General features: G+C 38.3%; 2 long non-coding RNA genes across 4 annotated transcripts; both read right to left on the bottom strand.

The window, feature by feature from the left end:
• Positions 1-3,387: 3,387 nt before the first annotated feature.
• On the bottom strand, positions 3,388-12,643 carry LOC124626175 (uncharacterized). 2 transcript variants are annotated; one of them, XR_006980852.2, is made up of 4 exons: positions 12,432-12,643; positions 5,691-6,208; positions 3,891-3,962; positions 3,388-3,683 (listed from the first exon to the last, which is right to left on the bottom strand). It is a non-coding gene; the product is annotated as an uncharacterized LOC124626175 (long non-coding RNA). The 2 variants fall into 2 exon arrangements; XR_006980853.2 differs by having other exon boundaries at positions 3,908-3,962.
• Positions 12,644-17,666: 5,023 nt separating this feature from the next.
• On the bottom strand, positions 17,667-26,231 carry LOC108274562 (uncharacterized). Of its 2 annotated transcripts, XR_008393296.1 has the most exons (4): positions 26,153-26,224; positions 25,922-26,062; positions 24,066-24,140; positions 17,667-18,939 (listed from the first exon to the last, which is right to left on the bottom strand). It is a non-coding gene; the product is annotated as an uncharacterized LOC108274562 (long non-coding RNA). The 2 variants fall into 2 exon arrangements; XR_001814493.3 differs by having other exon boundaries at positions 17,668-18,939; positions 25,922-26,231.
• Between the last annotated feature and the right edge of the window lie 258 nt (positions 26,232-26,489).

Below are 26,489 nucleotides of genomic sequence, written 5' to 3'. Positions count from 1 at the left end.
TCATAGAAAACCAAAAGGTCGATTATATACTGTGGTGCAAGACGTTTAGTGCTTTATAAGTTATTAAAAGTATTTTATAATCATTGCGAGATTTAACTGGGATTCTGACTTCTGAATTATACCAGTGAATTCTAAAGGAAAATGTCAGGACATCCATTGGTCGTTCTACCAAAGAATGGTTAAAGAAGAATAAAGTAAATGTTTTGGAATGGCCAAGTCAAAGTCCTGACCTTAATCCAATAGAAACAAAGAAGAATCTAGGCTCAGCCCCAGATGATTAACAGTCCATTAGTGACATCACCAACAACCTCCACATGGCAGGGTGAAGGCATCACCATCCACCAGTTGAAGACTTTGAGAGCAAAAATGTAGAAGTCGTACCTCAAGATTTTAGCCACACTTCAGCAATAAGAATCAGAAGACCAGCTTGAAAGTTGCTAAGAAATACAGAGATGAATCACGAAATTTCTTGAACTTTTCGGTAGATTAACCTTTACCAAAGTGATGGAAAGGCCATAGTGTGGAAAAAGAAAGGCTCTGCTTATGATCCAAAACACATGAGTTCATGGGCCAAGTATGGTGGAGGTGGTGTCATGGCTTGGGCTTGCATGGCTACTCCTGGAACAGCCTCACTTATTTTTGTGTGACAATGTGACTCATAATGGTGGACACAGAATTGAATTCAGTGAAGGGAGAAACCCTCAAATCAAACAACTGAAAGAACTGTGGTACAACTGAAAGAAGCTGTGTTACATGGAAAAGAATTACAACAGTTTGTTAATGTCAGTGGGTCGCCGGCTTGATGCAGTTACTGCAAGCAACGGGTATGAAACCAAATATTAAATGTTATTTACTTTAGTCTTCTTTGCTTATTGGGTGTCTGCCACCGAAATTGGGTAGTCTGCCACCAAAAGTGCCACGTTCTAAAGTGTTCTAAATACATCTAGATGAAATTATCAGGAAATGTACGCTGAAATTCTGATCTATTGACTCATTCATCTTTTCATCTCAAAACCAGTATCCTCGGTGTATAGCAAAAACAAAAGAATGGGCCTTGCCGTTCCAGTACTTCTGGGGGGAACTGTATATCTGTCCTTTCTGGTATGTAAAACAACAATTATTTTTAAGAATGCCCTTTTGTGAGAAAAGAATTAGACAACTCAGCAGAATCAGAGGTTATGGCCAAGCAAACATTAATTTTAATGAGTGTGAAACATTACTTATGTGCAAGGATGACCAGAAAGGGGAGCTTTGGAAGTAGTTTTGAGGTCAGATATTAATCTCTGGACTGTGGACTTTCCAAATGTGATGAAACAGTCAAGAGCCAAGAAGGGTCTTCCTTCCTTTCCTTTCATTTTTAGAAACTCCTAATTAACATAAGAGTTCTATTAGAAGAAAGGATGTTAATTATCCTGTCATGGTCCATTTTCTTTCTTTGAGTCATGATGTTTCTTCCTTAAGCTTTTTTGGTAATGATAAAGTGAATGTGGCACCGAGACGGGTGATGTAAAAATGTTGTTACAGACATGAGTTATTTGGGATTGTTACTCTTCAGACTTTATCACCTATGGGCATGAACGATGAAGCATTGTTTAATGTGATGCTATAGAGTTATATTTATTTGTTTATATCTATGTAATTTGTAAATTTTTGATGTAACCCTTTTATATGATGCTGGGGTTACGATGATGTATTATATCACTGATTGTGATTGGTAACAATGGATCATTGCAGTGAGTGGTCATATGTTGATTGTAAATGAGATTGTGTTGAACAGATTGTTTGTATTTGCCTGATGAGGGTCATGGAACTGAACCGTTGTGAATAAAGCTATTTTGATAGGTGTGAAAGTACTGTTAGTGTGCGGGATTTTTTGATTTGTGAGCAAAAATTTAAAAAAATTCAAAGCCACTGTGAAAAATTCTTGGACATCTGGCAGAAATAATTTCTGTCTTAGTCATAGGCCTGCAAAGGAGCTGTTCTGCTTGCAATGCAGTTCAGTGATGACACGAGGCACTGTATGACTCAGAGACTGCTCAGCTAGGCAGAAGCAGAATTTCCCAAAGACATAGGCTACTAAGAAGTGGGGCTACTTATAAGGTTCCTGCTTATAATTTTCACATGGTGCAGGACTATTATTAGACTGTTACTCCAATGGATAGTTTAACCGTGATACAGACTTTTAACACTGTTCTACTATCACGATCAATGTAAGATGGTTTATAAGAAACAGGATGCAGCACATTCTTTTGAAGTGATATCCCCACAATTTTCTAGTCTTTGCGTCTAGTGTATCCAGAACAGCCTGCATATCACTAAGCTCAATGAATTTAAAAAAAAATGTGATTAATACTCCTTTAAAACAAAAACAAAAATGTAATACTAGTGCTGATTCTAAACTAGACTTGGTAACCCATTCATTTACAGTGAGAAGGACTGTTTACAAATGGAGAGCCTTCAAAACAATTGCCAATCTTCCCAGGAGTGGGCATTCCAGCAAATTCAGCAAATCAAGCATGGTGGTGGTGTTGGAGGGGTGAAGATTTGGGCTACAGGATCTGGGGAAACTTGCAGTAATTGATACAACAATGAACTTTATACCAAAATATTCTTTAAACAAATGTGAGGCCATCTGTCCAGGACTGTGTCTTGTACAAGGACAATGATCCCAAGCACACCAGAAAATCAACATCTGAATGGCTAAAGAAGACAAAAATGAAGGTATTGCAATGGTCAAAGCCAAAGTCCAGACCTGTTTCCTTTCTTACTCATCAGCATTTTCACTTTTTTTTTTTTTTTTTTACTTCATCAGCGCTCCAGAGGTGCTGGACTGTGTGGGAGACACACAAGCATCTTCGTTTGGTCATCTGTGCACATTAACAAATTGTGTTAGAGTTCTAGAGGATGGTGTTTGGATTCATCAAACCACACTTAATCATTCACTAGAACTCTGTAGGGTTAGTGCGTTCTGTAGTTTGAATCATTGTGCTAGTAGCAGTCCCTTCCCATCACAGGGTACCATTCAAACACATTCACACAACAATTCATGCCTACCGGCAGTCAAGTGTAACAAAAAACCTCTACCAGCACGTTTTTAGGAGGAAACCACAAAACCCGGATTAACCCACATGGTTACAAGGAGAACATGAGAGACATAGTAATCTGATCTCGGGATCAAACCAGGGTCCTTGGAGCAGTGATTGCAGCTCAATAAGACTTTCACCACACTGCAATTCCTTATCATTTTATATAACATATGCATAAAGGATTGGGATACATAACTTGAATAAAAAGTTACTGAAAACTATAAAAACCATAAACATGGGGAAAAAAAAACAAAACAAAAAAAAAAACAGTGAATGAAGGTTAGAATTTCCTGGCAGATGAAGCCAGATCATGAAGACCTAGTAAAAAGATAAAAAAGGAAATAAAAAGAAAATAATGGACACTTCTTTAGCAGTTATATACATTTATTTATCTATCACAAATATACAAAACTGATTTATATTAAAAACATAATTTAATTGTATAATTGTATAGACAGTGACATCGACAGGCCTAACTGCGTGGTTGAATGTGGTGCAAAATCATTCCTCCGTCATCTTCATTCAGAACCCAGGGCTGCACGGAGCTTAGATGAGAACACAGCACCGTTTCTTCCACGGATAACTGCACATTACGGTCTGCTGAGCAAACAGACATATAGTATTTTATACGTTACTAGAACAATAACTAAAGCTGAACTTTCATATGAAGCTTTCCACAGACCTCTCTTCACCAAAGCCTCACCGAATACATACATTTCCATAAGGCAGATACCAGTAAGAATAAACAGTATAAGACTAATAAAAAAATAAATAAATAAAAGTAGGAATTTCCTATGGATCAACCTGAGCGATGCCAGCACCTGAATACTCTGCTGATGGCAGTGATCCATCTTCTAAGGCAAGTTGATGAGGCATCTGTAGTAGCAAATAAGGACATCCGTTTGGATTAATTTGGACAAACCAGTTGCTCATGATCACAGTCCACTTAAAAGAGCACTGGATTATTGATTTCAGTTTAATGAATCTGCAGTGTGTGCTGAATCAGTAAATACATTTGAAGCATTTTAATCACCTCTGATCAAAAGTAGCATGTTCAATGACCCGTTAAATAACCCATATAAATAACTAATATTTTCAAGGCAAATATGCAACAGTGCAAAGTTCCTAAAGATCTATTTCAATTTGATTTGATTTACACCCACCATCCACTTTATTAGGAACACCTGTACATTCATTCAGTTGTCTAATCAGCCAATCATGTGGCAGGAGTGCAATGTGAAAAAAAAACATAATCATGCAGATACAGGTCAAGAGCTTCAAATTCACATCAAACATCAGAATGAGGAAACAGTGTGATCTCTGATTTTGACTGTGGCATGGTTGGTGGTACCAGATTGTCTGGTTGGTGTATTTCAGAAATTGCTGATCTCTGGGGAATCACTCACACACACACACACACACACACACACACACACACACACACACACACACACACACACAAAAGTCTCTAGAGTTTACACAGAATGGTGTGGAAAGCAAAAAACAATGAGTGAGTGACAGTTCTGTGGGTGGAAATGGCTTGTTGGTAAGAGAGGTCAGAGGAAAATATCCAGACTGGTTTGAGCTGCCAGGAACAATATAGTAACTTGAATCAACACCCTAGAACTGTGGTGATTAGAAAAGCATCTCAGTATGCACAGAACATTGACCTTGAGGTGGATGGGCTACAACAGCAGAAGACCACATTAGGTTCCACTCCTGTCAGCCAAGAACAGTAATCTGAGGCTATAATGGGCACAGACTGGACAATTCATGGTTAGAACAAATAAATAAATAATCGACTGAAATTTTTCCTGTCTTCAACTGTCCAGTTTCAGCAGGTCTGTGCCTCAGATATCTGTTCCTGCATGGCATCATTGGAACCTGATGTGGTCTTCTGCTGTTGTAGCCCACACACCTCAAGGTTTGATGTGTTGAGCATTATGAGTTACTGTAGACTTCCTCTCAGCTTAGACCAGTCTGATTATCTTCCTCAGAGATCTCTCATCAGCAAGGAGTTTCACCACAACTCTCTGGAGTTGTATGACAATCCGCTCAATCGCTCATGGCCCATGTGAACGCTGCACTCATGTACCGCTCATGCTCATACAAAGTTCGCTCAAAATCCACTTCAACATTAAATTTCTCTGTAATTTATTTGCATCTGTTCGTAATACACTGCTTGAATAAAAACACTACACCAGGGCGCACACACACACACACACTTTAGAGATGCCAATCAGCCTACAACACAACAAATGTCTTTGGACTGGGGGAGGAAGCTGAAGTACCCAGAGGAAACCCCCAAAGTACAGGGAGAGTATGCAAACTGTGCACACATAGGGCAGAGGTGAGAATTGAAACCTACAACCCTGGAGGTACAAGGCAAACGTGCTAACCACTAAGCCACTGTGCCCCTCAACAAGAGCCATGAATACCTGAAATTAACCAGTAAAACTAAACTGCACACGTGTAAACATTACAGGCCAAAACATACCCTAAATGTCAATGCAAACGCAAACACTTCAAGCTATGCAAAGTAGATTTCATGCATCTTGCCTTAGCAAGGGGTGCTATAGTCACCTAAGTGCAGGGGGTACTTACTCCTCATCAAGCATCATGGCAGACCGGCTGTTTGAAGACTCTCTTGTAGAGCTGGTTCAGTTCATATAAACAAACACATATCTGATACTTCATTGACTCCTTACTCTGATGGCTTTCATAATCAATTAAAATTAAAAATCCCTTACAAGAAATTGCATGTTCGGTTGGTTCTGACAAAAATAATGCTTGGATGGCTCATTTATATGGCTTAATATTATAAAGCACTGTACTACTGACTCTAAATTACATGATTAAGTAATGTTACTGGAAACTTGAGTACTGAGCTTTATAACCAACATAGTAACAAGAATGCAATTTGAGTACAACAATAAGAATGTGCATACAGGTGAAAAGGGTATGTTTTGTCCCTTGCTCATGGAACTTGCCTGGGAATCTTAGCACACTGAGGGTCCCTTGAATTTCCTGATGTAAAAGCGTCTGTTGACCTTCCTCATCCTGAAGCTGAACATATCTTGGATCAGGATGTGTTTCTTCCACAGACAGCTTTACATTCTGGTCTACTTTTAGCACGTGGGAAAAATAATAAATGCCACCGCATTAGCACACAAACTACAAAGTTAATAATAATTATTAACATTAATAACAAAAAATACATTCGTCACATAAAAATACTGGCTATGACCAACAGAGATTTGCTTAGATTTACACATGGGCATTTGGCATATGGCACCAGGGCACTGCCAGAGGTTATAGGCTAATTGAGATATGGGGGTGAGTTTAGCGATGGGGCACTGTTGTACTGGGTCGGTTACATGCTCGGCATTCATTTTGTAAATGTTTCATCATGTGTGCTTATGTTGCTGATGTGTGACCGTGCGCCGAGTTTGCACACACAGTTGCTGGTGCGTGCGTGAGTCTGCATGCAGGAAATATTCCCCGCTCACTGTTGCCAGGTCTGCGTAAGAAATTCACCCGAGCTACAAAACACATTGCTCGCATATGTTTGATATACACAACATAGTTATTTTTGCAAAATGTGTTTATATACACAATATTTTAAATCACAGTACAATTGCCATAAAAGTAAAAAAAAATAGAAATGACCATTAGTATAACATTTTACTCACAAATAAATAATGTAGGCTACTCACACAGAATCATTTCGTGCACTTATGTGAGAACTCATGTGGTTGGCAATTCATGTATTGGTACAAACAAAGCCTGTGTACTGCCGCGGATTCAGGGGACCTGGCAACCCAGTACATTCCCTCCCTCAACTTACACTTTTTTATTTATTCCAGAGGTTCTTTGGGAACTAACCACCCCCCTCCCCCCACCCAAGCCTCCCCTACCAAGTGGCTCGCCCCCGCCCATATTGGAGGAGTCCAGGTATAATGTTCATCTATTCCATACAAAATCTATCTATCTATCTATCTATCTATCTATACCTAATATATAATCTGTTTTTGATAGCTAGATGGATAGATAGATAGACAGATAGATAGATTTTTTTTTGTATTTTCGTAGTTTTTAAAAAAATTACTTTTCATAACTTTTATGATTTTTATAAAACTGTATAACGGACAGGTATGGAACATGAATGATATGAAAATGTTTCTGAACAAGAGAACTGTGCTGTAATAACGTGGACTATTTTACATGTAAAACATGTTGCAGTACATTTGTCTTGCATTCTAAAAAGATTCTCAAAGAATGATGTAAATTGGGACGAAGGGCGTGTCTCATTAACCATGACACTGGGACACTGCGGTTGGTTCTTGTTGCATTCACGTCTTTCTCTCTCATCAGAGAGATGTGAGTGCAGCGGGAAAGCAAGACCTCATGCTTGCAGGACAGTACTGGCCACATTTAGAAAGTTGCTAAGGTGCTAGATTTGTCGTTAGGCGCTTTTTGTGCAAAAAATAAAGTCGTTAAAGGGGTCTGAAAAATGGCTAAAGGGGTCTGAAAAGACGTTAAATTGGTAAAACTGGTCTGCACGGGCAGTGAGATAAAAGGCAGATTAAGCTCTGCCTCTCTCAAGCAAAAAGAAAATACAGAGGAAGATAGAACGCGGGGTTTTTCATTCATGAACATTCTATTTGAAAATAGATGCCCTGTCTGTGTTTTTCTTGAAAACAATTTGCGCCCCTTCCGATCTCTCCGAGCCTCCGGTGTTGAATACCACCAACCACGACAGGAGTTTCCAACACTTACGCATATGACTCAGTGTGTTCGCGCAGAAGTTCTTCCTATTTTTATCCCCACCCAGTTTCATCATCCTCTCCCCCCTTGCTAATCAGCAAGGTTATTTCCGTCTCTCTTTTCCTGCGGTTAGTTTTCGCTGCATCTCTTACTTGCAGTAATGTGCATGTGTCACGTACGAGGCTGTACTGGAATAAAGTTGGTTTGACATTGGACGGGCGATATTCGCAGATCTGCGGAACTTAAGGGACCGTCTCTAAAGTTACATACGACATTGTTATACACGTTTCTAACTTCAATAGCATTTGAAGGAAATGACTTACAGTCACACAACCAACTGTAAAGTGTTCATCTAGGTGTCAGGCATAACGTGCACCTTTTAGATTTTTGTTTTTTAACCCTACAATGCACGAACCAAAAAGATTACACAAACTGATATTTTTGGTAACAGCGCAATTAAAAAAAAAAAACTTTAAATAGGGAACTGTGTACAGGTTACTTTATTTATGTACATGTTTTGACATATTGTGGATGAGAGCCAAAGGAATTCAACATTAATTACAGCATTTCCAGTAAACTTTTTGAGCCCTGTTGAACTGCTTCTCTGGCATAGAAAGGCGCGTCACAGGGAACCACCTGCAGTGAGGACATTCAATCTGAAAAAAAGATCATAATAAACTTATCACATTGCTCAGTAATCAGTTAGTTCTCTCTCTCTCTCTCTCTCTCTCTCTCTCTCTCTCTCTCTCTCTCTACAGTTTTCAAAAATTTAAGTTGAGTGGACAAGGCAGTTATCTGGTGGCCAGCTGACAGACATAAAATGCAGAAAACAAATAAACATCTTTGAAATATTAAAACATTTGTGTATTGTCAGTACTTTTAATTATTTCCTTAATAGGACTTTTTTGTGTGAAGAAAATAATTAATTCCAATATGGGTCATTTTGACCCATATTTTTGTTATAGTTAACACCTACATGAACACTATACATTTGGTTTTGTGACTGTAAGCCATTCCCTTCGAATGTGATTGAGCTTTATATTATGTTATATTTTGTGTAGGAGCTCATTTGGTAGTGAAATTCATATAAAATTTGCATATGATTTAATAGTTTATTTTGTTAAATATCAAAAATGTGAAAGGTGTGCATCATACCAGACACCTAGATGAACACTTTACAGTTGGTTGACTGTAAGTCATTCCCTCCATGTTTTCCTTTCCTCTTTTGGTATCCCGATGTTGTCTACACCATCTCTTGCCATCTACCTGGTGCATGTAACGACTCACAACTGTGAAGTGACATATTTCTGAAGAATCCACGAACCTCTTAAAGGGGATACACACATGCACTTGGCACAGTCTGAGGGCATTCTTTATAGCCTGCTTCATAATAGCCATTTAAATACCAAAATCATACAGGCCCCCTGTCTGACCAGGGCCCTTAGAATCGTCCTAATCTTCCCCTGTTACAGCGGCCCTGCATCTATTTATGCAAATGTTGATCATCCATCCATCCTCTACTACTTTCTCCTTCTTCAGGGTCGCTGGGGGAACCTGGAGCCTATCCCAGGGAGCATCGGGCACAAGGCGGGGTACACCCTGGACAAGGTTCCAGTCCATCACAGGGCACAATCACATACACACTACGGACACTTCAGACACGCCAATCAGCCTACCATGCATGTCTTTGGACTGGGGGAGGAAACGGGGAAAACATGCAAACTCAGCACAGCTCCGGCAGGAATCGAACCCCAGACCCTGGAGGTGTGAGGTGAACGTGCTAACCACTAAGCCTCCGTGCACCCCAAATGTTGATCATATTTGGAATAAAAAAATCCCATGACCGCCCCATAGGCTGAATACAGTGGAGCTGTGACGTGATGAACGAACGACTCGAAGCCGAAGATTCAAGGGATGAGCTAATAATTTCTGTTTCCTGTACAGAACCTATGGGGATGTTGTAGCGCATACATGGTCAAAAATGAACAAAATCACTCTGAGACAACTTGCTGTTCCTGATTCATATTAAAGATTCTTAAACTTTGATTAAAATCTTCTTGAATTGGTGAAATTGCAAATGCATGGAATTGTTTTGCAGTGACGTTTGTTAGTAAATGTTCTGTAATTTTGAAAAATTGCAATCCCCTCCAAATATTGGGGAGTTTGCTTGATTTTGCATTCATTTTTGCTATCACAAAATCCTGGAGGGACTGAATTTCTGCCATGATGGAATTTTTTTCTAATTTGCAAAAAAATTGCTTTTGGTGAACTAGTTTTAGGATTGAGTGAAACTTGATAACCCATATATACACATTTGCCTTTTAATCATTTGGCCCCGTCTACTCCAATATACAATAATTTGCAAAATCCTACTTTTGCGAACTAGTCTTTTTGTCAAATTGTCACATACATGGTGTGAAAATACTCAGGAGTGTGTGAAACCTAACGATCAAACGAACGATCAAAAACATGTTGACGTTTGTAAACAGTATGGCCATCACAGGCCAATCAACTCAAGTGCGGTGGAGCGAGTTTAGTCAAACCGCTGTACTTCATGAATGACTGCACGGAATTACACAAAATTTGAAATTCATGCAGTAAACGTCAAATTGAAACAGCTATTTCTCAAACTGAAAGTCAGGTCATGTTGGAATTTGTGCTGCATCAAGATTCTAATCTGTAATTGCATTATTTTAATCACCATTGGATTACCAAAGATCGCCGCTGGTGGCTATATTTTTTATTATTATGTTTCTCCACTGAAACAAATGCGTGAGTGGATTTTTGATGATCACCGGGCACTTTATTGAGAACACCTGTACACCTACTTAGTCATGCAATTATCCAGTCGTGTGATAGCAGCGTTATGCATAAAATCATACAAATAATGGGAAATTCATTTGAACAATACACTTACCAGTTGCCATCCAAGATTTCATGAATATAAAAGCAAGCTGGATTTGAAATTCAGAAGCCTCGATTTACACATGTAAACATTTAATACTTCGTTTTGTGACCAGGGCATTGCCGGAGGTAACAGGCTAATTGAGACGGAGTAAGTTTAGCTATGGGTACTGTTGTACTGGGTTGGTTACATGCTCGGCCTTCATTTTTGTAAATGTTTCATCATGTATGCTTATTTTGCTGATGTGTGACCGTGTGCCGAGTTTCTTCACCCAGCTGCAGCGCGCGCGAGTCTGCACGCTGGAAAGATTTCCCCGCTTCAGGAAATTCCCCGGTTGCCCGGTCTGTATGAAATGCACGTTACTCGCATATGTTTGCTATACACAACATAGCTATTATTGCAAAATGTACTTATATGCAATATTTTAAAACACAGTACAATTGCCATAAAAGTAAAAAAAAAATAGAAATGACCATTAGTATAACATTTTACTCACGAACAAATAATGTAGGCTACTCACACATAATCATTGCGTGCACTTATGTGAGAACTCATGTGGTTGGTAATTCATGTATTGGTAAGTAAATTAAATTAATCAGATGTATGAGAAACACCAAAGCTCCAACTTCATGGTAAAAAAAAACAAAGCCTGTGAACTGCCTCGGGATCAAAGGGACCTGGCAACCCAGTGCACTCTCTCCCTCAACATGCCAAACCCCCCCGGCCCCCCCTATCAAGTGGCTCGCCCCCGCCCACATTGGAGGAGACCAGGTATAGTGATTATCTATTCCATATAAAATCTATCAATCTATACCTAATCTATAATCTGTTTTTGATAGTTGCTAAGGTTTGTCCAAAAAGTCGCTATATTACTTTTTTCTGTGCAAAAAAGTCGTCAAAGAGGTCTGAAAAGTCGCTAAGTTGGCAACACTGGTCTGCACGTACAGTTAGATAAAAAGCATCTAAACTCTGCCTCTCCCCAACAAAAATAAAATACAGAGGGAGAGAGAACGCGGGTTTTTTAATTTATGTACATTCTATTTGAAAGACAATAAGATACACAGAGTACCAAAATGATGTCCTGTCTGTGTTTTTTCTTGAAAACAATTTGCCCCCTTTCAGATCTCTCCAGGTTGAGTACCACTGATTTACTCTAAACATGACAGGAGTTTCCAACACTTGCCGCTAACTGCGGCTGCGCATGTGACTCGAAATAAAACGCCAGCCAGCAGTGCTAGAAATCAAAGAGATGGATCGCTTTATTAAGTCTGGAAAGCCCATACTCCGGATACACACGTCGAAACAAAGTATTTACCCAAACCCTTAAAAGTTGTTAGAAACTTCCACAGGCGCATCAGAGCGATGTGATGTCTGAGCGGAGCTTTACTCTGTGCAAAAACATACATGTCAAATCATGCCTTTCCTTCAAAGTCCCACAATCTTAAAGAAACTGTTTAAACCCGGCCACCGATCAACATCTAGTACTCTAATGCTGAAATAAAGCCATCCACTGTCACGCAGATATATTCTGCATTCTTATGGAGGACAATTACCCAGCTATCATAACTAATGTAAGGCAAGCAAAGCGATGTAGTTAAAAAGACATAATGTATGCTCAAAATAAATCGGTCTAAGTACAGATACTCATTAATATAAACTCGATAATTCCTTACCTTGGAAAGCAAACATTGCTGCACGCGCTTGGTTAAAGAAATTTCAACAGTATGGACATCAAATCTCCGCCTCCCATACGTGTTCGCGCTGAACTTCTTCTTCTTTTTTGCCGCTCATTTACATAATCCCGGGCTGGTTTTGTCTTCTTTTCTCGCGGCTAGTTTTTGGTTTATTTGTATGAGTCACTTATGCCGCTGTATCTGACATGGTAATTCCGGAAAGAAAACACTATTCACATCATCCACTGCCCTAGTAGTGGAAACATATTTTGTTTTGTTATGTAAACATAACAAACGTAACGTAAAATATGTAACGTAAAACGTAAAATATGTAAACATATTTTGTTTTGTTACATACAAAACATATTTTGTAATAGATTTTGTTGTGAAGGAATAGTTCACCTAAAAAAAAAAAATCATTGAGGAATAAAAAAAAAAAGATAAAAAAAATTGTTGGTTATAATGTTGTTACACATTTACCTCACTGAGTGCAGTTATATCTCGTTTTAAGTTTGTTTCCATCTTGATACCGTTCAATTTTAAAATTAATATTTGACAACTAAAAGCTTTGAATACAAAACAATCACAGTGTGTAAGTATGGCAAAAAATATAAATGCAATATAATTAAAATAATTAAAATTAAAGTTTAAATTGCAACTTCAATCTTCAAATAGAATGGTGTTGGACATGCATACAAGATCCTGTGTGGTCGAGCATGAAATTACAGATACTCAGCACCTTAACTACTGCAGGCTCTTTGCAGCATGAAGTAACATCAGGACAGGGGTGGATTTAGTGATTTGGGGGTCCTAGGCAAAATATAGGAATGGGGCCCTCATTTCAGTGTTTTAACATTAATATTTAAACTACGTTATTCAGCATTAATAGCAATAATCAGTGGTGAACTGGGACCAAAAAGTGGCCCTGGACTTTCTGTCCCTGAGTGGACCACCACACCCGGCCCACAACACACAACATCAACACACCAACTCATTGATGGTTAGACCAATTAACACCAGTTACTAGCATAAAAATATAACAATACAGAAACAAATGCTATTTCAACATTTATTTGAATGTAGGGGGGTCCTAAGGCCCATTCTCCAGCTGCCAATCTACTATGAGACCCCAGGGCGCACAACACTAGCACGTCTCCCACCAGGTCTACAAAACCTCCTCAGCTCCTGTTCGGATCAGTGTTGCGTAGAAGTGGTTAATGTAAGGGACCCATTGGATTACGGGGACGACGGGCGCAGGGATTATGGCCTTGTTAGAGTAATCCTCCGACAGCTAGCGGGGGACGGCCATGGGGTGCGGCAGAACCAGTTCCTCCACAGATACCCGCTTAATTAAGGTAGTGTATGAGGCTTCACAGCCTCAGAGGGGGAAATGTTGTGGATAAAAAATGTCATAAAATAAACATAAGGGAGAAGAAGGAAAAACGGGCACCTTGACACGTAGAAGCGGGATTAGGCGGACATTGACAGATTGGAATTACGAGCAATTTAAGAGCAGTAATAGTCAAAAAAAAAAAGTCAAAAAGAAGTGTACGAGCTGAGGAGTGCTAAAACACACACACACACACACACACTCGTGCAGTCAAGGGCGGGCAAGTAGACACAACATACATAAACACACATGAATAACTTTAATAATATAATAATATCTTATAGTGATAGAGAAACTCTATAAAAAACAGAATAGTAGCATATGCAGGACAGTAGAACTGTAATGATATTAAGAAGTTGGAAGTACAGTAAACCGCTTTTCAAGTAGTATAAATATATATAAACTAAGAAATATAGTGCAAATATGAAAATAAGTTATAAACGAGAAATACAGGAAAAAAACAGGAAAATATAACTTACTCATGATTCAGATGGTGAAGATTCTCGTCTCGCAAGGAAAGCCTTAATTTTTAGAGAACCATGAAGAAAGCCAGTTATAAGGGTGGCTGCCCCCCCCCTCGAGATAACGATAAGACCAAGGTCCCTCCCGGTTGTCTTGCTTACGTCATTTTTTTAACCTAGGGAAATGGGAATCTTGGTTTTTGAAAACCTAGGTAAAAGAGAACCCTGGTTTTTGAAAACCTAGGTAAAAGAGAACCCTGGTTTTTGAAAACCTAGGTAAATAGAAACACTGGGTTTTTGTTTCCTGGGTTGTTGGAAATGCCTGGGTTCTGATTTTATGTGTAAAGTAAAACCCCTGGTTTCAATTCTATGGGTAAGTGAAATAGGCCTTTTCTGGAAACCTATGGGTTATCTAGTGTGTAAATACAGTATAAATACTGGAGCTTAAGCTCAGGGTATGGGGGATCACTTCTGAGAATTCTCATCGGTGTGGATCTCGTGTGGTGGAATGAAACAATAAAGCTGGACCCTTGCTTCTTCTCACTCACGGCTGGTGTATTTTTTCTATCTCCAACTGGTCTCAGAGGTAGATGTGAGTATTGGCTTCTAAGTTGAATTTTAAATGTTTTTGGGTAATAGGCTAAATTCGAGCCAACATAGCACTGAACAGATAAAGTCATATTTGTAAAATAGACAAACAGAAACAGAAGAACAGTGTGACAAAGAATATAAAACAATCAAGAGAGCATGTTAGCTAGTAAGAGGACATCATCTGGGTGGAGTGTAGGAGAGCTGCACCACTCAGCTGTACAGCTCCTCAATCAGGACTGAAACTTTATATTTTAGCACTAACATGAATCCCCATCTAGTAATTTTACCCCCCCAATAAAAAAATAGACGACTACAACAACAACAACAACAACAACAACAACAATAATAGGCCTGTATTGGGGCACACGGTGGCTTAGTGGTTAGCACATTTGCCTCACACCTCCAGGGTCTGGAGTTCAAGTCCTGCTGGGGCCATGTGTGTGCGGAGTTTGCATGTTCTCCCTGTGCTGCGGGGGTTTCCTCTGGGTACTCAGGTTTCCTCCCCCAGACATGCATGGTAGGCTGATTGGCGTGTCTAAAGTGTCCGTAGTGTATGAATGGGTGTGTGAGTGCGTATGTGATTGTGCCCTGCGATGGACTGGCACCCTGTCCAGGGTGTACCCTGCCTTGTGCCTGATGCTGCCTGGTTTAGGCTCCAGGTTCCCCGTGACCCTGAAAAGGATTAAGCGGTAGAAGATGGATGGATTAGGCCTATATTATTACATGGGTCTATTTAACTACAACCACTAACCACTAACCAAGCAAAAAATACATTGCTGTATGGTACAGGAGGACAGCAGCTTATTAAAATATTCTTTTTTCTGAATTGTGGTAATATTTAAACATTTATTTGAAGTAGCACTGAACATGAATCCACATCTGAATGGCACAGGATCATGTGACATTAAACTCACATACGATGTCTGCAGAGTTTGTGAGCGAGAGAGAACCCTGTTGCCTGCAGAACTTGCCAACTTAACGCCAAAGGCAAAATCTGTCAATTAAAACACTTCATAGACAGTGATAAAAAAAAAAACTTTTTGCTTTCCTCCCGCTTTCTCCCTTTTCCAGCACCGCTGCTTCGCTTCAATTTTGCTCTGTCTCTACTCTACACGTGACATCGCCGGCGTTTGCACGAGTTACTCCTTTCTTCCTGAATCACTTCCACAGATGTGCAGTAAAATTGTGGAATAGACCAATGCAGAGGCTACCGAGGGGCCGATACACTCAAAAATAAAGCATTCTGATGGCATGTTAACCTGATTTTTAGAAAAACATAATTAGCGAAAAGTACAAATAAAACTTTAACCATAAGTTTATGCAGTGTTTTTTTTTTTCATTTCAAGTTATATACTGTATATAATCGCGTATGTGACAAATAAACTCTTCAATCTTACCTGGAATCTGTTAATTTAACATCTTTCGCTATAAGAAGCTTCTGTATTCATCAGGCAAACGAGGAAGCCGAGTGAAATGTTCAGGATCAGTCGAATAAGTCTCCAGTAAAACCATCTCCAATTTAGATATGAAAATTAAAACATGCAAGATGTAATTTATTTTCTATTGCTATTTCAGTCCATTCAACGTTCTACAGCAATGTTTAAAAAGGAAGATTTCACCACGTGGTGCAGTTTTCCCGCGCTAGTGACGTGAATATGGTCAAAGTCAGGGTGCCGACGTAAGTGCATGATGAAGTCAGGAAAAGAGAGCTGTACGCCAATCATACAGCTGTAATATTTTACATGGCTAAAATACGGCCCTGTCGATATAACAAATATATGAAAAACATTTTCTTAAATAAAAAAAAAAGCTCGGCTATAATATTTATTTGATTCCATTAAGCTTAGCCTGAAAAGTATTATTTGAGTACACGGATTCAAAACATTTGAAAGTTTTAAGATTACTAGTTGTGTGTAGTGAGCTTTCAGCTGGGTAGGAGTTGTCTGGTTAAGAGAAAGCCCTGTACATCAAAATAAATAAATAAAATAATCAAGCTGAAATTGATATGGGGTCAGATGACTTAGTCTCAGGGTCAAGGGTAAGTGTTTCCCATGTTTCACCAAAGCATTTGTTGTTTTGTATGAATTTTGTACACCTATTATAAGGTATTCGTGACTGGACTACTGCAACGCACTACTCTAGGGCCTCCTAGCCAGCTCCTTCAAACCCCTTCGGATGATTCAGAATGCAGCAGCATGCCTTGCTTTCAACCAGCGCAAAAGGACCCATGTCACACCACTCATCTCCCTCCGCTGGCTCCCTGTTGCCGCTTGCATCAAATTCAAGGCCTTGATGCTCACATACAAGATCTTGCCTGGAGCAGCATCCCCCTACCTCAACACTCTTCTTGAGGTTTATGTTCCCTCAAACAATCTTACCTTTATTAAAAAAAAATAATAATAATAAAAAAAAATTCATTGCCTGATTAATATTATAAATAACGTTTTTGTTAATACTAAAATAAATTTTTTTGTTTTGTCTTTAAACTTACTCCAAAGCTGAAGAAATTTAATTTTAACAGGTTAAAGGAATGTGACAGGAGTTAAGAAATGTAGGCAACAGCTTTACTTGTGACCAATGTAGAAGGAATGGTTAGTCATTATTTTATTTATTAGCATAGGTTTAACAGTTCTCCATACAAAATGAAGGAATCATTTCTACCATATGAATGCATTCATTTATATTGAAACTATCCCACCAAGTCAGTGGGGGCAAAACTGACTTTGAATATCAATTACACAGAAACTGTAGCAGCAAATGATGTGAAAAACAAGATCACTTTATTGGACGTATATAAATTGTGGGACGTTCCTGAACAGTAGAGTATGTTTTTAATGCAAGTTATGGTTTCTATAGAACACACTGCTCCAGTAACATATAAAAAGTTGTTTTATTAATAAATCACAATTACACAAAATTAACTTTGCATACATTATGTGTTTCAAAAATTCATGACTGTACATTTAAAAAAAATAAAATCAAGCTGGGTAAAAACAAATTTGTTTTTAAATTACAGAGCTATTACACAAAAATGTTTAGTATTCTTAAAAACATTTTTAGAAAACCGTTTGTTTCCTAGGAGTGTTTAGGAGACCTTTTCAGCACTTAGTGGTCATTTTTCTGTTAGCTTTTTCTTTTTATGGAGTTTTGTTTCCCTAAATGTATATCAACTCTGTGTTAAATGCAATTGGCAGTATTTATCAAGATATGCATATTAGAAAAAAAAAAGAAAAAAAAAAAATCAGCATTTATTAATCTGGTGGGAATTTTTGTTTAGTTTGGCCTACGAAAATATTTACACACTAAAGGACGGATAAATGAGGCCTTCAGAAAGCAGAAGCTTAATTTACAATGATGAAAATAGAGAACATAAAATTAAACTGAAAGAAACAAATAGGAATTAACCATTAAATTACAATAAATATAGTCATAACTGGATTGAATGTATTTACAATGTATTTCAAATAGACCATATATTTACATCAAATATATGAAAAATTGCCAAATATATTAAGAGGACCATGTTTTAAGCTCTCAATATACTGAAAGCATTCTTCCCCCGCCAAATTGTCCCACTTGTGATGTGTGATCCTCTATACAGTGGTATGAAAACTAACAGACAGGAGCATTTTGGCATTTTTGTTAATAATCATAGGACATGATTTTAAAAGCTCACACAGCTGAAGGTATTTTTCATTTAGTAGTTAATTTAACATGCTATACTCACATGTAAACAAAAAGAAAATGACAACCATAGATTCAAGTTTTGATGACTCATAATTCTTCCAGTTTTGTTAGTGTTGGAAGGTCCCTCAGGTTATTAGAGTTTGGGGAGGTGTAACAGTAAGAAGGCACATGTACTAGGATGAGTCAGATTTCCTCTGCATTGCAACCTGGACAACACAACTTATAACTGTTTCACCGTTGTGCAATGGTTCGCTGGTGGTCAGCAGGGTGATGGGTCAGGAAAAACATTTTCAATACCAGACCCTTACAGAACTCTGGTTTATAGGTGTTTCCAAGGCCTGTGTTGTTTCCTGCACAGGAAGATTAACTCGATCTTCCCCTGTTAACAAAAATTGGACCATTTGAGAGATTAAAATACATCAACACTAAATTAATTACAGTTATATCCTTTCAAATAGACATTACACATTTGTTTATAGCGGGCTACAATGGATGGATGATCTCTAATGGTCCCTAATATACAATACTATCATACCAGCATCCATTAATTTTAGGCACGATCTTAGCTGAAACAAAAAACTCAATATGAGAGTGAGTTCTATGTCTGTGAGTAGCAAGAATATTCAATTTTGTTAGCATACATTTTCCTAAAATGTGCCCTCCACTAATATTGGTGCCCGTGGTAAATATGAGCAAAGAAGGCAGTGGAAAACTGTCTTTTGTTTAACCTTTTGCTAAAAGAATTCATAAAAAAATACTCTGCTCTCATGAATATCAAACAATTGCAAACAAAACACAGGTTTATCCAAAAAAAAAAAAAAAAAAAAAAAAAAAAAAATTGTTAAACATCGTTGTGCAACAATTATTTGCACCCTTTTAGTCAATACTTTGTGCTACCTCCCTTTGTCAAGGTATCAGCTCTGAGTCTTCTTCTATAAAGCCTGATGAGGTTGGAGAATACATGGCAAGGGATCTGAGACCATTCCTCCATACAGAATCTCTCCAGATCCTTCAAATTTCGAGGTCCACGCTGGTGGACTCTCCTCTTCAGTTCAACCCACAGGTTTTCTATGGGTTTCAAGTCAGGGGACTGGGATGGCCATGGCAGGACCTTGATTTTGTTGTCAGTAAGCCATTTTTGTGCCGATACTGATGTATGTTTTGGATCATTGTCCTGCTGGAAGATCCAACCATGGCCCATTTTAAGCTTTCTGGCAGAGGCAGTCAGGTTTTCATTTAATATCTGTTGTAATATGATAGTGATTTGAGTCTAGGATGCAATGTATCCTAACAAAATATCCAGGTCCTCTGGCAATAAAAACCAGCCCCATAACATTAAAGAGCCACCACCTATAGTGGCTACTTTTAACCGAGGGCATGAGGTACTTTACCATATGGCTACCTCTCTGTGTGTGCCAAAACCACCTCCTGGTGTTTATTGGCAAAAAGCTCTATTTTGGTTTCATCTGACCATAGAACCTGATCCCATTTGAAGTTACAGTAGTGTCTGGCAAACTGAAGACACTTGAGTTTGTTTTTAGATTAGACTTTTTTCCTGAAACCCTTCCAAACAACTTGTGCTGATGTAGGTGATTCCGGATTGTTGTTTTGGAAACTTTCTGACCCCAAGACGCAACTAACATCTGCAATTCTCCAGCTGTGATCCTTGGAGATTTTTTTGGCCACTCGAACCATCCTCTTCACAGTGTGTTGATACAATATAGACACAATCCAAATTCCAGGTTGATTCATAACATTTCCAGTTGACTGGAACTTCTTAATTATTGCCCTGATGGTGGAAATGGGCATTTTCAATGCTTGTGCTATTTTCTTATAGCCACTTCCCATTTTGTGAAGCTCAACCTTTTGCCACACATTACAGCTATATCCCTTGGTCTTACCCATTGTTATGAATGACTAAGGGAATTTGGCCTGTGTTACCTCATATTTATACCCCTCTGAAACAGGAAGTCATGGCTGAACAATTTCCTGTTCCTAGTCACCCAGCTGTACTAACCAAATGTAAAATGTCAGTGAGAATATACTTCAAATATATTTTTCTCATAGGAATGCCAATAATTGTTGCACACCTACATTTAACAAAGTTTATATGTTTTTATATATATATATATATATATATATATATATATATATATATATATATATATATATATATATATATATATATATATATATATATATATATATATATACACACACACACACACATATATACACATATATACACACACACACATATATACACATATATACACACACACACACACCTGTGTTGTATTTGTAATTGTTTAAATCTAAGAAAGCAGAGTACTTTTGTGACTTACTTTAACAAAAAAAAATCAAAAGGTTAATCAATAAACACATTTTTTCACAGCCTTCTTTGCTCATATTTACCAAGGGTGCAAATATTAGTGGAGGGCACTGTATAATCCAGATTACGAGATACCACGTTGTCTTAAAAAAATGACATATGTAATTGCTATAAGATGTAAAGAACACCTGCCCTGGTAATCTATTCTTTATCATTGTTATTTCCCCTTAAATGAGTTTCTTGTAAGAAAATTATTTTTGATTTCAACAGCTTGACCCTATTAATAACCTGCTTTATTTTTGTTATTTCCCTAACCCCCCTGACATTTCAGCTAGTAATCTTGACTTACTAAATTACTTACTAATTTAGACTGGTCCATACCAGCCAGAGAGGAAAAATAAAAGCCCACTAAAATTAAACAATGCAAAAACCTACAAATTACACAAAAAAAAAAAACCCTCAAAAAGATAAACATGAACCCCCACTTAACCCAGCCACCCCCCACCCCCAAACATTCTATATCAACAAACAACTTTCAGACTGTATTAAACTCGCATCATTAACACATTGTTTCTGTGAAAAAATCTTGTGCGAATGTGATCTCTGATCCACAGAATGAGACATCTTTCTGTCTCGATAGACGGTATATGTTATTTTCCAAGCCATTAATCTTTAACTCCATTTAGCTGCTGCGGCTAATTCAGATTGCGTTTTCTCAAGCGGTCGCTCTGCTTCAGCAAAGCGATTCTCCGCTTCCGCAATACGTGTGGTGTCTGCTGATGCATCTGGTTTAACAGTGGACTATTTAGCTTCCAATGCCCCAAGAGAGCTCGCTACGTCCCCCGGTCAAGTGTCTATGCCGTCACACTCCTCCTATGCCTCTTTAATTGATGGCATGATCATTGCCAAATAAAAAACCCTAGATAAAAAATGTTTTCCGGAGTGAAGTCAAATTATTGTACACCTTCGTCTACAGCCTCACAATTAAGCTGCCATCTTGAAATTGGATCATGGGACCACCCACCATACGCTGTAATTTCCACAGTGAGGGTGAACAAAAAGTTCTGATATGATTTATCATAGTTTCATTTTTTACATAAAAAAACCTGCCATTTTAACAGGGGTGTGTAGACTTGTTTATATACATTACAGATAGCAATGCATTCCATCACTTGGTCCCTTAATGCCAGTTGAACATCTGAACACCACAGACTATCTGTGTATTGTTGCTAACCATGCGTATCATGGCTTTACAGCAAGATTTGCAGCATTTCCATGGATTTATGCTGTTAGTGCCAAAGTCTGACCCTCCCACCTGTGTGCCTCAGCAGAAATAGAGATTCATCAGACCCGGCTATGTTTTTCCAGTCCTCAACTGTCCAGTTTTGTTGAACCTGTGCTCACTGCAGCCTCAGCTTTCGGTTCTTGGCTGACAGAAGTGGTCAGAGGTCTTCTACTGCCTCAAGGTTCAACATATTGTGCATTCTGAGATGCTTTTCTGCTCACCACAGTTGAAAAGAGTGGTTATCTGAGTTACTGTAGCCTTTCTGTCAGTTTGATCCAGTTTGGCCATTTTCCGTTGACTTCTTTCATCAACAAAGCGTTTCCCTCCGCAGTACTGCCACTCATTGGCTGTTTTTTTCCCCCAGATTACACCATTCTGAGAAAACTCTAGAGACTGTTTTGCATGAAAATCCCAGGACAGAACAATCATGGCACACCCAAAATCACAGATCACATTTTCCCCCCCATTCTGATGGTTGATGTGAACATTATATAAACCATGATTTCATGCATTGCATTCAGGGCTCTAAAATGTTTTTGTTTTTTACTTGATAGCACTGGTGCTGCCAACTTTAAAAAATTAGGAGCACCATCAAAAATTTAGGAGCACCACAACTACAATTAATCATCTTCATTTATTAATGTCTACAGAATGTTTATGTATGACCTGTGTATTTCCAGTTCTTTGCTTTTGTCAAAACTTTAGACAAAATTTGCCATGCTCTCCTCCAAATTGACATTAAGAACTCTGTTTAAACCTTAATATAATGTCTTTCGTTTCTATCTTTCGTGTGTTTCAGTTCAATTCAATTTCAGTCACATTTTTTCTTCCCATGGTTAAAACATGGATTGGGTCATTACATGAGAGATGATGAATTTCAGCATGCAGTACTCAGTACTTTTTTTTTTTTTTTTTTAAACATTCCGTCTGATGTTCATTTATGTTTATTTTTCGATAAAAGGTGTATTTAAAACAAGGATAATTAAATAATCCGTTTACTCACACTTCTTGCTGCCATTTTCAGTCAGCACGCGCTTTACCACACTTGCACCATAAACAGCATCAAAACAACATTTAATGTTTGAATTTCGTGATTTTTAAAAAAAAAAAAAAAAAACAATTTGGAAGCCAAGACTTTCTTCACAGACAGCTGATTATGAATTCCGAGTTTAAATGGTAGAGCGCATCACATACACATGATCGTGTCAAAAAGGTCTGCTCTACGCAAACCACGGCATTGACATCATGAAGCAGGCTGATGCCGCACTCAACAGGATCATAATACAGAGCACGAGACAGAAGGGCGGTGCAGCGCTGATTGTGGAATTTAATTCTAACAGAAAGACAGGACTGCTTGACGTGTTGATTTTATTTCTTTGCATCTGTGGATTAATTTAATAATTTGCAAATATAGTACATTTGTGTGGAATTTCACGCATTATAAAGCTCGGCTTTATAATGGTTTAAATTATACGCAATCCCCGCACAGAAATTCAAGCCATGGGAGTGATTGATGGCTAATAGTAACCAATCTGAAAACGACAGGTTCTGTGTTTGTACCCATCACAGAACTGGGATATCCTTCATCTTCTTGAACCCAGGTTTCATAGCATATAAACAGAACAGATAGACTTTCAAGGAGTCTGAGATTTCATTTTCATCAGATCCAAAGTAACTACTAACTTGCTACTTGAGTAGTCTTCCCAATAGATACTTTATTACTTTTACTGTTATTGGAGTAATTATTTTTTAAGTAGTTTTACTTGTACTTGAGTAAAGTGTTTGGCTACTGTACCCACCTCTGAGAGCTACTCTCTACTGGTGTGTTTAATTCAATAAATTACTGTACATCATTACTGTGTACAATTTGTGCAAATGTGAAGTTTACCTGACTCTCCACAGCCACACATGAGGAATCGGCAGACTGCTTCTAGCGCACGTCGAATCCAAGTGGACCTGGGAACTATATTGAAAAGTAAGGATTACGTGCGGTAGTACAAGTAGGCTACAAGTTTTTTCCTGATGAAAATCTATTTCTCCGGGAATGCAAAAACACCCCATTAAGATATGAAATAATTCAACCTGTAAGGCACTGAAATTAATTAAGGGGTTTCCTGAAGTTTCTTAGTAGTGAAATGCACAGTTTGGGATTAATTCTATTTGCGGTAAAATTTATTGGAACGAACGGTCATATCATCACTTGTAAACCTTAAGGTTATTAACAGTTACATAAACAGCAAAGATAATGAACTACAGGAAGGAGCAAATTTAGTGATTTAAGGGCCCTAGGGAAAATATAGGAATGGGGCCCTCATCTCAGTGTTTTCACATCTGTATTTAAATTTTCATCATATGATATTTAGCATTAATAATTGCAAATCTATATAATTTACATTTTTAGGGGGCCCTTGGCTTCTGGGGGCCCAAGGCGGTTGCTTAGTGCCAAATCTGCCCCTTTTACCAGCTTAAATAATATTTTTTTACTCAATTTTTAATCATTTTACACTTTTTATTTAAACACCATTTATCGACCTGCTTGTTTGTGAGTTAGTGAGTTTTGGATTAAATCAATTCATTTCAAATGACAAAGTCAAAAGGCTAATAACAATAAGAACTCAATAATGAATAGAACAGTGTAGATAATGGTTGGTTGTGATTTCCACCACTGTAAATAAATAAAATCTATCCCTCTTTCAGCAGCACCGCTTTAAAGGCTGTCCTCCATCTTGTATCGTGTAGGCTATCTTTGCCAAAAGTTAATCAAAGTATAATTTGACGACATATTGATACAAAACTCACAAACAAAAGACGGGACACTCAGTTGTAGTATATTAAAGCTGTTAAGGCAAAAAGAAATAATGAAAACTTGTTTTAATCACATGGTTGACTCCATAATAACAACAACAACACGAAGCTGAACGTGTCGCCCGTATGCGGGTGTAGCTTCCTGAGAGCACGCAGGTTTATTTTACACCTGAAATAGAGGTCTGTCTCTAAAAGCGTTTTCATGAAACAACATTTGCGTCAAATAACGTCAAAATAATCTGTTATAGATATTTGACCATGCTAGCTGGATTTGTTTCCGTGACTGCGTCACAGCGAGCTAAAACTGCCAACAATAAAAACAAGACCACCGGTGGATTTATAATATATAAAAGCAATGTTTTGTCCACTAGCGACAAATAAACCCAAGAGATATACTACAACCATTAGGCATGTCCTTTTAATCGAAGTTACAGAGCTCGGGGGATTTCCTGGAAGTGATCCCTCGATCACGGCAAACTTCGCCTGTCATCGCCGGCGTCTGTGGACATCAAAGCGGCTCGAAACAAAACAAACCACCTCATAACTAATGCATCACGTCGTTTTACTTCTTACCGATGCGATCCGAGTCCATAACGAGTTATTCGCGAGCGGCTCAGGAAAAAGATACCGTTGTCTATCTGGCCTTTATTTTGTTCCTTCTCTCCCGCGTTAGATTCGCACGAACTGACGTATGCGGTCTGACGTCCGCTAAGCCAATAGAAAGGCTGTAACTGTTCTTCAGCTGCACCAGTGTTTAAATGGCCACTACAAAGTCGTTTATTAAAAATCCTCCTGCATAGTGATATTTGACTGCGATTTTCCAGTTTAGGGAAAATTCTCTCTCTCTCAAAACTAAACTTTAAGATTATTAGATGGTAGTAGATATGCCTACTGCCTGCTGGTATTACTGCAAACCAAGTGCCTTATGATGTTACTTACCTTCAAGTAAACGCAAAAGAACGTCCCATCATGCATCAGTTGTCATCCGTTTTCTTTCTGCTTTTCAAATAAATTATATACAAAGCGTAACAACCAGAACGCGTTGAATAAAATGTATTCCATAAACGCATCCTCAGCCCCCTTCAATCACAAAACCAAACAAATCAATTAAAATTCGTCCATTAAATTGATGGCAACGAAATTTCTAAATATATACTTATATTTGCAAACCATAAGATGCTGCACGCTTGCTGTGCTTTGGGTGAATGAATCCTTCGCGCGCAGAGTTCCCGCGTAAATGACGTAATACGTACGCAGAGTTCATGTGACGTTGTCTGTCCGCCAGTCTAATTTCGTGTACAAACAATGGTTTGTTTAAACATGCAGTCAAAGTTCTCTTTTTTCCGCTAACGAGTAGTTTTATTAAATGACACCTAACAAGATCTATGCTCAAATTTCCAATAACCGTCTAATAACTTCAGTGACATCACGGTCAATATAAATCATATGAGTGTTACTTTTACTGTCTTGTAGATCATGTGGCTATCGACAGAACAGCGGGGGAAAT

This window comes from Ictalurus punctatus, chromosome 2 (genome assembly GCF_001660625.3).
Source record: "Ictalurus punctatus breed USDA103 chromosome 2, Coco_2.0, whole genome shotgun sequence".
NCBI lineage: Eukaryota > Metazoa > Chordata > Actinopteri > Siluriformes > Ictaluridae > Ictalurus > Ictalurus punctatus.
Note: the sequence above shows the minus strand (reverse complement) of the source record. Positions and strands in the feature narration are given on the sequence as shown.